A 9,315-nucleotide genomic window follows, 5' to 3' on the forward strand; every position below is an offset into this window, starting at 1 on the left:
GATAGTTTACTTTTACATTTCATCTAAAGAAATTTATTTCAGGCCTTGTTTTGTTATTTCAAAACCAGTCACATTATCAGTTCCATCAGTGTTTGATATAATAAAACTCATCTACTGAAGTAAGATGTACTGCTGTGATTTGTTCCCCCAAGAACTCATCTAACTGCCATCATGAATTGCAGAGCTGAGACCTCTATGAGATAATTAAGTCATAACAGCTTCTGCTTCATGGACTTACTCACTACCAGAGATAGAAGGGAGGTGGTCATGTTAGAAGTGGCTTGCTTGTGAAAGTGAACTCTCTTTGCCATGTCCTCTTTCTCCCACCTTTTCTACCTCATAGGTACTCTTTTTCTCTCTGCCCTGTTATGTGATATGACCAGAATACACTCACTGAATTTAGCCACTAGACCACAGATTTCCAAGACAACAGAACCACAACACACAAAAATATCTATTGCGTACACTTTACCGTAGGTGAAGAATGGAATGGCACTTAGACATACTCCAATCTCTGAGGATCAATAAATCAAACATCATGATAAAAGGAAAGGATGCCAGTAGTGAAGCTTCACATTGATTTTATTTCCATCATCTTTTTAAGTTCAAAGCAGACCAAACAAGAGCTGGCTTTGAAATCAGATCACTCTGCAAGGAATTCTGAATCTTCCCAAGTGTGACAAGTTCTGTGACTGGCAAAAAATTCACCTGATAATTTCTGAATTGTTATGCTTGAAAAAATTCATTGGAAATAACATTAATGTTTATTTCATCATCTTCTGTGAGAATCTGCAGAAGTGCTTGTAAGAATAAAATAACAGATTCTTGTTTCAGTAGAAGTAGTTACATTCCAATTTGCATTAGCTCCCACTATGTTGCATAAACTTGCTACAGTAAATATAAAGCATATGAGGATCAAAAAGTAGATCTCATTCTTTTTATAGTCTGTATGTTTCCTAGAAAATGTAGTTGACAAAAGGTAACTGACAATCCATTTGTCATTAATTCACTGAATTATGAATGATAACCAATACAAATGTTTTGAAGTATGGCTTATTTCATTAACATTAGAAATAGGTAGATAGAGCTATTTTTGGAGTCTAATAATAAATAAGGACTTCTTGTTGGGGTAGATAACCCAGGCTACCATGATGATACAGAAAGCTATAATGAGTATATATCTGATATAAAGTATATGCATGTAATGTATTTCTTCAAAGAAAAATACTTAGATAATCTGTGTATTACTTTATTACTTTAGAAAGTTTATTCTACACAGAGCAGTGTCTGAAGTAGGTGTATCTTAGCTTATTTTATAATCACACCAATTCTAGGAGACACAAGAGTTTACTATGTTTTTTCTTTTTTTGGTATTTGGTACAGAGCCTTACTATGCAGCTTGGACTCAGAGTGAGCCGCCTGTTTTCAGCCTCCCCAGCGCTGGGAATACAGGCAAGTGCCTGGTCTCCGTGGCAGGCTCAGTAGGTCCAGTGGAGGGGCTGGCATGGCATGGTATGAGTTTCTGGGGATCAAAACATGGTCCCTGCACTTGCCTAAGCAAGTGCTTAGTCTGCTGAGCTATCTCGCTTGCCCCATATATTTTCTTTTTCATAGATGAGAAATTTGCAAGTAGAGATGAAATAAACAACTTTGCCAAGGTTACAGTTTATAAATCTTAGCATCAGAATTTGAAACAGGTGAAGATCATCAGTTTCTGCTTTACAAACTATGGTATATGGTGTAATGTTTTCATACCAATGTCATCCCTTTCTTAAAATATAAAATACATTTAGTCATTTCATATTTGCAATAAATATATTGAAGTTACGGTAAACACCACTGATAGAAAATGCCCTTTTAGTACTAAGGCAGCAGAAAAACTTCACCCATAAATCTTACTGCAAGAACATATGTGTTCATTGTTTTGCCTAGCTGCTTAAGGGAGTCTTACTACATTAAACCACAAGATGCAGCCAAGAAACCATTCAGAATCATTTAGATCTGTTCAATGGTGAAGACATGCTATTTTGAAATAACATTCTCAGTAAACACCCAGTTGTTGACTTTATTTCACATATAAAGTAAACATCTCTATGAACATGGAAAATACTTCATTTTCTCATGTTTCATTTATTTTCCGCATATAAGGAAGTTACAAATGACTAGTCTTCGGCTTTTAGTTATCACAACTATGCTTCACAAAGTCAATGAGGTAAAAATAGCTTTCCTTTTTGGGGGGTGGGGAATCAAACTCAGGAGCTTGCATTTGCCAGGCAGTCACACTGTTGAGCTACCTCTCTGGCCTCCAAAATGGGTTTCTTTTTACTGTCATTTCTTATGGAACAAGGAAGGGTTGGTGTTAGATGAGAAAAAAATGAAAAAATATGTGACTGATACAGCAGAAGTGGTGAACACACAAAAGGCATCATTATGTTACTAGAAGGAATGCCCTAGAAGCAACAGGAAAGATTATTCCTTTCTTAATTTTAGCTTAGGATAGCATATAATTAGGGCCATAATACATTTAAGAGGAAAAAATTAACCCAAAGTAGATGCCTGAAGGCATTCATGAAATTGATCTTACAATAGAATCACCTAGAGGAATTGCTATATATAAATCTGTTATTATATGAACTTCTGAGCCGAATCCTCAGTGGTTATATGAAGGTAGTATTGAGGTAAATTAGAAAATTTGAATTTCTTGTAAGTTTTAAGGAATTGCTAATGTTGCTAGTGTTCTAGTTTGTGAGACTACATTGAGAGCCATTCATTGCCTTAGGGTTTTAGGGCTTTATAGTATGAACAATGATTACAAAGGCCACCAGGAATAACTACCCTTTATTTTAACAAGTGGAGGAAGTGCAGGGTGTTTTATAAATGAGACTTCAGAAAAATTAATTCTTTCAAAACATCACCTGTATTTTTAAAGCCAATTCAAACATTATAACTTATGACATTTTAAAAATTAATTTTATAGTAGCTGTTATCTATGTTTGATTATGAATCATACCTTTTCACTGCCCTAAAAAGGCTGTATGTATTTCACTTTTTGGTTGTACATATGTGTTTCCATACACTAAAGAACCAATTAGCTTTCTTTGCAGTTCATTATGTTCTGGGGTAGTGGTATCATTGAGATTCTCTTCTGGAGCACTGACAATTGAGGTTTGCAGACCAAAGGACTGGAGAAAGGGATAGGCTACAAAGACAGCCAACATTTTGGCTCTAGCCTTTCAGGGTCAGTGAGGAATCAGGACATAGGGGAACTTGTGCTGTGACATCCTGTAGCTCAGTGGTGTCCCAGGTTTTCTGATCAGGGAGATTGTGGGGCCACAGAGGAGGGTGGTTGACGATGTAAAGTGTACCTAAGGAGAGTCACCTGGAGTGAGAACATTCTCTCAGGCTGTCACAGAGGGCAAATTGGTCGAGCAATGGCCATGATTCATCCACATGGCTGACACTGACAAAATATCTACAGACTGCTATACAGGGTTTAGCGTTAAGTCCTGCAGGGATTTCACTGACCATGTCAGATACAAAAGTTACATTTCTTGTTACATAGGTCTTGCTTTATCTTGGTCTTAACCATCCAGCAGAAAAGTATAGAAACAAGGTATAAAAAGTAAAGCCATATTAATATGCTGAGCTATAAGGGCTCAGGTTAACAACTTCTGACATTGCCAGTCATGTGGATAACCCACTACTATTATAAACTACTGGACTATATTGGATTACTCTGCTGAATTCATGCACCTACAATTTATGGATGGCAATGGGATAGACATCTCTGAAAAAAGTAAGCAAAAAGGGGGTATATAAGTGAAGGACCATTTTGTACTGAAAAAAAGTATACGTCTGTATGTACAAAGATATCATATCTGCATCTTGTGCTATGGATGGCTGCTGTGAGGACAACATTATGCAGTGTATTAATTATTGTAACTGTACTACTAACTTGTTTTGAGACTGTCTCATTGCTACTTCTTTCTCAATAAAATTATTTTTTAAAAAATGTACCAATAATTTATTCAATGTATACACAGTGTACTTAGTAGTAAGAGGCTACTGTTATGGAAATGAAAAAATGGGAAGAAATTTACATGCATAACTTATAATAACAATAATATAAACACATATAGAACATCTAAGATAGTATAGCTAGTAAAGAAAGTGAAAAAGCAAACAGGAAACAAAAGGAGTGAGTACATGTGGAGTCCTCCAAGTTCACATTGTATGTCCAGGCCTGGCTTTCTAAGGAAGATGACCCAAGCAAAGTCTTCATGACTTAACTCTTAATTTTTTAGCTTAATTTTCCATGTCCCCCAGATCAAAAAATGTCAAGTATTTTTGTTTACTTCCTTATTGTTTTAACTTTTGTACTGACATGGATGTGATTAAAAACTTCCTTCTGTGATTAGCTGTCTTAAAAGTTTACATGCCTCTAAGAAGAAAATCAAAAGTGGGGCCCTTTACCTCCTCAGCGCAAAATACTGTACACTCATGTAGTCTAGCTGAGACTCTCCAAATCTTCAAATTAAACTTTATAAAATAAAATAAATTTCGGTGAAAATCAGTCTTTGCGCCATTGTTTGTACATATCACCCTCACCCTCTTAGGTGCTTAGAGCAGAGAGTTTGCCAGGTGTTAAGGTCAAACTTAGAACAGGCCCAGCACCTGACAAGTTATCCATCTCTTGGGACTGGATTCCGCCCTTACAAGGCCTGGTGAGCCCTGAACAACTTTCTGACCTGATAGCTTTGTCCTTTCCAAATATTGAATGCATAAATGGAATTGTCGAGGATCTAGTTTTTCAACTCTGGCTTCTTTTCCTTGCATAATGCTTTAACATGAATTTATATATTCCTATGGGCCATTAGTCTTTTATTACCAAGTAATGTAACATTCTTTTGTACAGATGGGTAACAGTGTATTTGAATGCAACAGCTATGAATGTTGGATTGTTGAAAGCCATGGAGAAATTATGAGTATAACTGCTATGTGAGGTGTAACAGGTTCAGTATGCACATAGATGATTATTTCTCTTGGATAAATATTTAAGTATCAGATACAGTTGCACTTAAATCCTTGTCAGCACTTTGTAATGCTATTTTTTCCTTTCAGTACTATTTTTCTTGGTCAAAAATGTATGTTAATATTTTAACTTCTAATATGTGTTTGCATAAAGAAATGACTAATGTTGTTAATCAAATTTTCATAAACTTAATTTGACATACTGATATCTCTTTTTTGGTAAAGTCTCTAGATATTTAACCACACAATAGTTTTAATTTCTGAAGCAATAGAAATAGACATAGATATTTATAAAATTGGTATCCTACCCATACTTATCCATAAAGAGTGTTTACAGTACAAAAAAAACCACTATTAATAAGTATTACATTTCTATAACAACAATACAGATCTAAATAATGGAAAGGCTTAAAGAAATAATGAAATTATTTATGAGACAATGTCTGTAAAACTTTAAAATCTAACCAAAGCAGCCAATTCTAATTATATAAAATACATACATTTACTGTAAATATTGCCATATAAATAATTGGCTGTCATGTAAAAACATTTTTCTTATATTTCATAATAAACCACCTTGAACTGTCCCCTCAAGTATAACATTAGGACCTCTTTTGGACCCTTATGGGCTATGATAGCAATTAAAAAGTATTATTCCATCATATCGAAAAGGTTTGAGATATTTAAGTACTTACATGCTATGATTAAATAGTATATTATTGAACTTACTAAAAGCATAATAAAATACTAAAGTACTGTTTCAGAATCAAATGTTGAGTACTTATAGGATTAAAGAATTGGAAGATTGGCATGTAATTATGCCCCTAAAATTAGCCATTATATAACAAGGTTATTAATATTCACTTTCTAAGCTTCATATCTTCATTTGTAAAGTGATAGTGTCTATGACAAAGAGCTTTTCAAAGTATAAAATAAGTCTGTAGATCCTGTATATATATATGAGAATAGTAAGTCTGTATCTAGTCATACATTGTTTTAGACACATGCAGATTATGACTCCTTCATAATTAATGCTATTTAATGGACTAATACACATAAGGTTAGGAAAAAATAACAAGCTTTGAGAACCTAGAAATTCAGGGATTTTATCTACATTCAGGGAATAATAAATTAAATCTTGTGCTTTAATTAGTTCCAGGAGTTGAACCAGAGGCACCACCCTCTACCCCCCAAAAAAGCTAGAAAAATTCAAACCAGATGTACACAATGAAAGGTTGAGCTGTAGAAAAAAAAGCAATTACAGAGACTAGCAATATTATGAAATACTATTTGCAAAAAATAAATACATTAAAAAGAGCCATAGCGACACTATCTGCTGATAATTACCACCAGAAGCTTTATTTATTAGAGTCTCATGTGTTAACTACTACTACTTACTTTCTGAGAACCACAAAAGTGAAAATATTCAGTTAAAGTGTATTAAATTCCATAGTGAATGGGTAGCAATTGCATATATTATACTAAGTGGGGCAAGGAAAGGATAGAATGCACTGAAACTCAAAATTGCACAAGTAGAGATTTGGAAGACCCCAAAATTCAGGTAATTGGAACAGTTGGCTAGAAGAGGTCCAACGGCACATAGGTGAAGCAGAGCAGAAAGGGCAGAGAACAGAAGAAAAGCAGGTTGAACTGAGTTGATCCAAGGATGACCTAGTGTGCTGGTACCTGAGAGGTGCTGGGCATTTCTCAGCCTATAAGCACGTACCGGAAAAGAGAGCCTCTGATGTGGTACAGGCCACACTCAGCTTGCTGCTTTGGGAAACAAAAGTATTTTTCTTATCCTGTGGAAGTCATGCAAATCCTGCTATGCTGTTCCAGCTACAATATCCCTTGCAACCTTCTGTAGTCCTTGGGAGCATACCTCTGGAACAGAGCTGTTGAAGAAGATGTGAGGCTTACACAGCATGGCTGGCAACGTTAGATAGTGCTTGCTCTACTCTCTTAACAGGGAAGCAGTGGACTACAAGAGACAGAACTGTGTCTGTCTCAATGTCCAACAGACTCATGTTCAGCTTTCACTCACAAAAAGCCGGGAAAAATTTTATTAATCCTTTTTTTAAAAAAAGTTAATGTAAAATTATAGAAAAAAAAAAAAAAGAATGTGAACTTCGTAGCAACACAGCTGGAACAACAATCTGAAGCAGCAGCCTCAACAATGGGAGAAGAGATCTAATTTTGTTGATTTTCTGTGGTTGTTGATTGTTAGCTCATCTCACAGTGATGGAAGCTGCAATTTCGAAGGGACTGAGAAGCCGCTGATGGTTTCGTTCTCCCATCAGCAACCCAACGCCAACCAGAGATCTGGGGATCTTCGCACTATCCCAAGATCTGAGTGGGGCATACCTCTGAAGGACGTACAATGTTCAATCATAAGTGTGGCAAAAACTGACAAGCAGGAAGCCTATGTACTCAGTGACCGTAGCATGTTTGTCTCCAAGAGACATTTCATTTTGAAGACATGTAGTAGCATCCTCTTGCTGGAAGCATTGTTCCATTGTTGAAGATAGCTAGGGTTACAGTGGTTTTGACTTAATTAAAAGCTTCTTTTATTCTTGTAAGAATTTCATGAAGCCTTCTCACCAAAGGTACCCACACCAGAATTTCTAGGAAGAGACAGTTTCTTAATGCAATTTTCCCAAATGGAGCAGCATATTTTTATGGGACACATGAATTCTGACTTTTGGTAAATGTGTACTCTAGATTTCCCAGAGAGTCGAGTTATCAGCCAACCAGATAAGACACTGGAAATTAAGATGAGTTAGCTTGACCCAGGAGCTATGGACCAGTTCTACATAAAAGATGGAGTTACTGCAAAGGGTATCACTTGTAAGAGTGGAATTTGTGGCCTGATACCAGGTTCTGTCATTGATGTCACACTGTTCAATCCTTGGGGGTATTCCACAAATGGAATGAAATTGGAGAGAAATTATTGGACTAAACCAGATTTTTCTTATATTAGCTTTGAAACAAATTTGTCAGACCTTCTAGGATGACCTGATCAGGAAAGTTGTGGAAGTCTTCTAGCCAGGAAAACTTGGGACCATCTTGTTTGTCAATCAGAGTTCTCAATGTCACACAGTGCTTTTTTTTTTTTTTTCTCTCTCTGAATGCCTTCAGGGCAGGTTTGGCTAGCTTGAGTTGTGGGGATCAAACCACAGCAACCTGAGCCTGACTGCTTTGTTGAAGCAGCCACTTAAAGAACTGAGTTAAGGGGCAGACCCCACACAGTGCTTTCTTCACCCCACAGGATTGAAGATTTTAAACGACTTGATTTTCCAAGTGCTATGTTTAATGTTTACAACTTTGTGCTTACCAGTTTTGCTAAGAAGCAGCAACAGCAGCAGAGTTGATTAAGAAAAATGAAGAAAAAAAAAAACGCAAAAAGAAAGCACACATAGAGGGGGTGGCTACTTTTTAGATGTTGATTCTAGGGGCCATGCTTTCCATAACCACCACCTTGTAGTTGCAGAAAGCCCTAGATGTAATGATAGTGTAATCATTTTGAAGTGTATGCATTATTATATCAAGGAATTAGATAATGTGCATGAATGCTCTCTTCTTTGTTTACATATTCTATGACACTTTTGCTGTGAAATTGAAGTACATGTGCAAAAAATCTTTTACTATATGATATTTTACAACACTGGTGATAATAATTCCATTTAGTCTATGCACAATGTAATATTTCATCAGGTATTGTCCAAAATTCCCCACAGACAAAGGCTTTCATCCTAATTAAGTGTTGGCCTCAGCCTAATAATCTGGGACTGTTCTATTATATTGCTGTGAGAAATTTTCATCCAGTTATTTCAACTTTTGAGAAATTCTCTACTAATAATGTTGAAACCAATTTCTACTTCATTAAAATATTTTTGCAACAGTGAGTAAAGTTTTTCTTGCATGAGTCAAGTTGTCATAACAAAATGATCCAGTTACTCATTTTGTATATTACTATTTTAACAATTGTTCCCACATTTGAAGTCCACTTCTTCCATCATCATAGTTTTTCCCCTTTCTCCATCCCCCAAGTAAAAGCAATATACTGTTAAGAAGAAGAAAAAAAAAAAGAAAAGAAGAAGGGGAAGGGAAAGAGAAGGAGAAGGAGAAGGGAAGGAGTAAGGGGAAGGGTTAGGGGCAGGAGCAGGGGCAGGAGCAGGAGCAGAAGAAAGAAGAAGAAGAAGAAGAAGAAGAAGAAGAAGAAGAAGAAGAAGAAGAAGAAGAAGAAGAAGAAGAAGAAGAAGAAGAAGAAGAAGAAGAAGAAGA

At 36.0% G+C, this 9,315-nt stretch overlaps 1 protein-coding gene and 1 pseudogene across 1 annotated transcript in view; one reads left to right on the forward strand and one right to left on the reverse strand.

Moving 5' to 3' along the window:
- The window catches only part of LOC101592810 (testican-3-like), a gene marked incomplete at its 3' end in the record, with an annotated part of 365,719 nt that overhangs the window by 205,247 nt on the left and 151,157 nt on the right, over nt 1-9,315 (reverse strand). The window lies entirely within an intron of this gene.
- LOC105741255 lies at nt 7,293-8,402 on the forward strand (annotated as a pseudogene).

The sequence above is a fragment of the Octodon degus genome, unplaced genomic scaffold (genome assembly GCF_000260255.1).
Source record: "Octodon degus isolate 3935 unplaced genomic scaffold, OctDeg1.0 scaffold00366, whole genome shotgun sequence".
Taxonomy (NCBI): Eukaryota; Metazoa; Chordata; class Mammalia; order Rodentia; family Octodontidae; genus Octodon; species Octodon degus.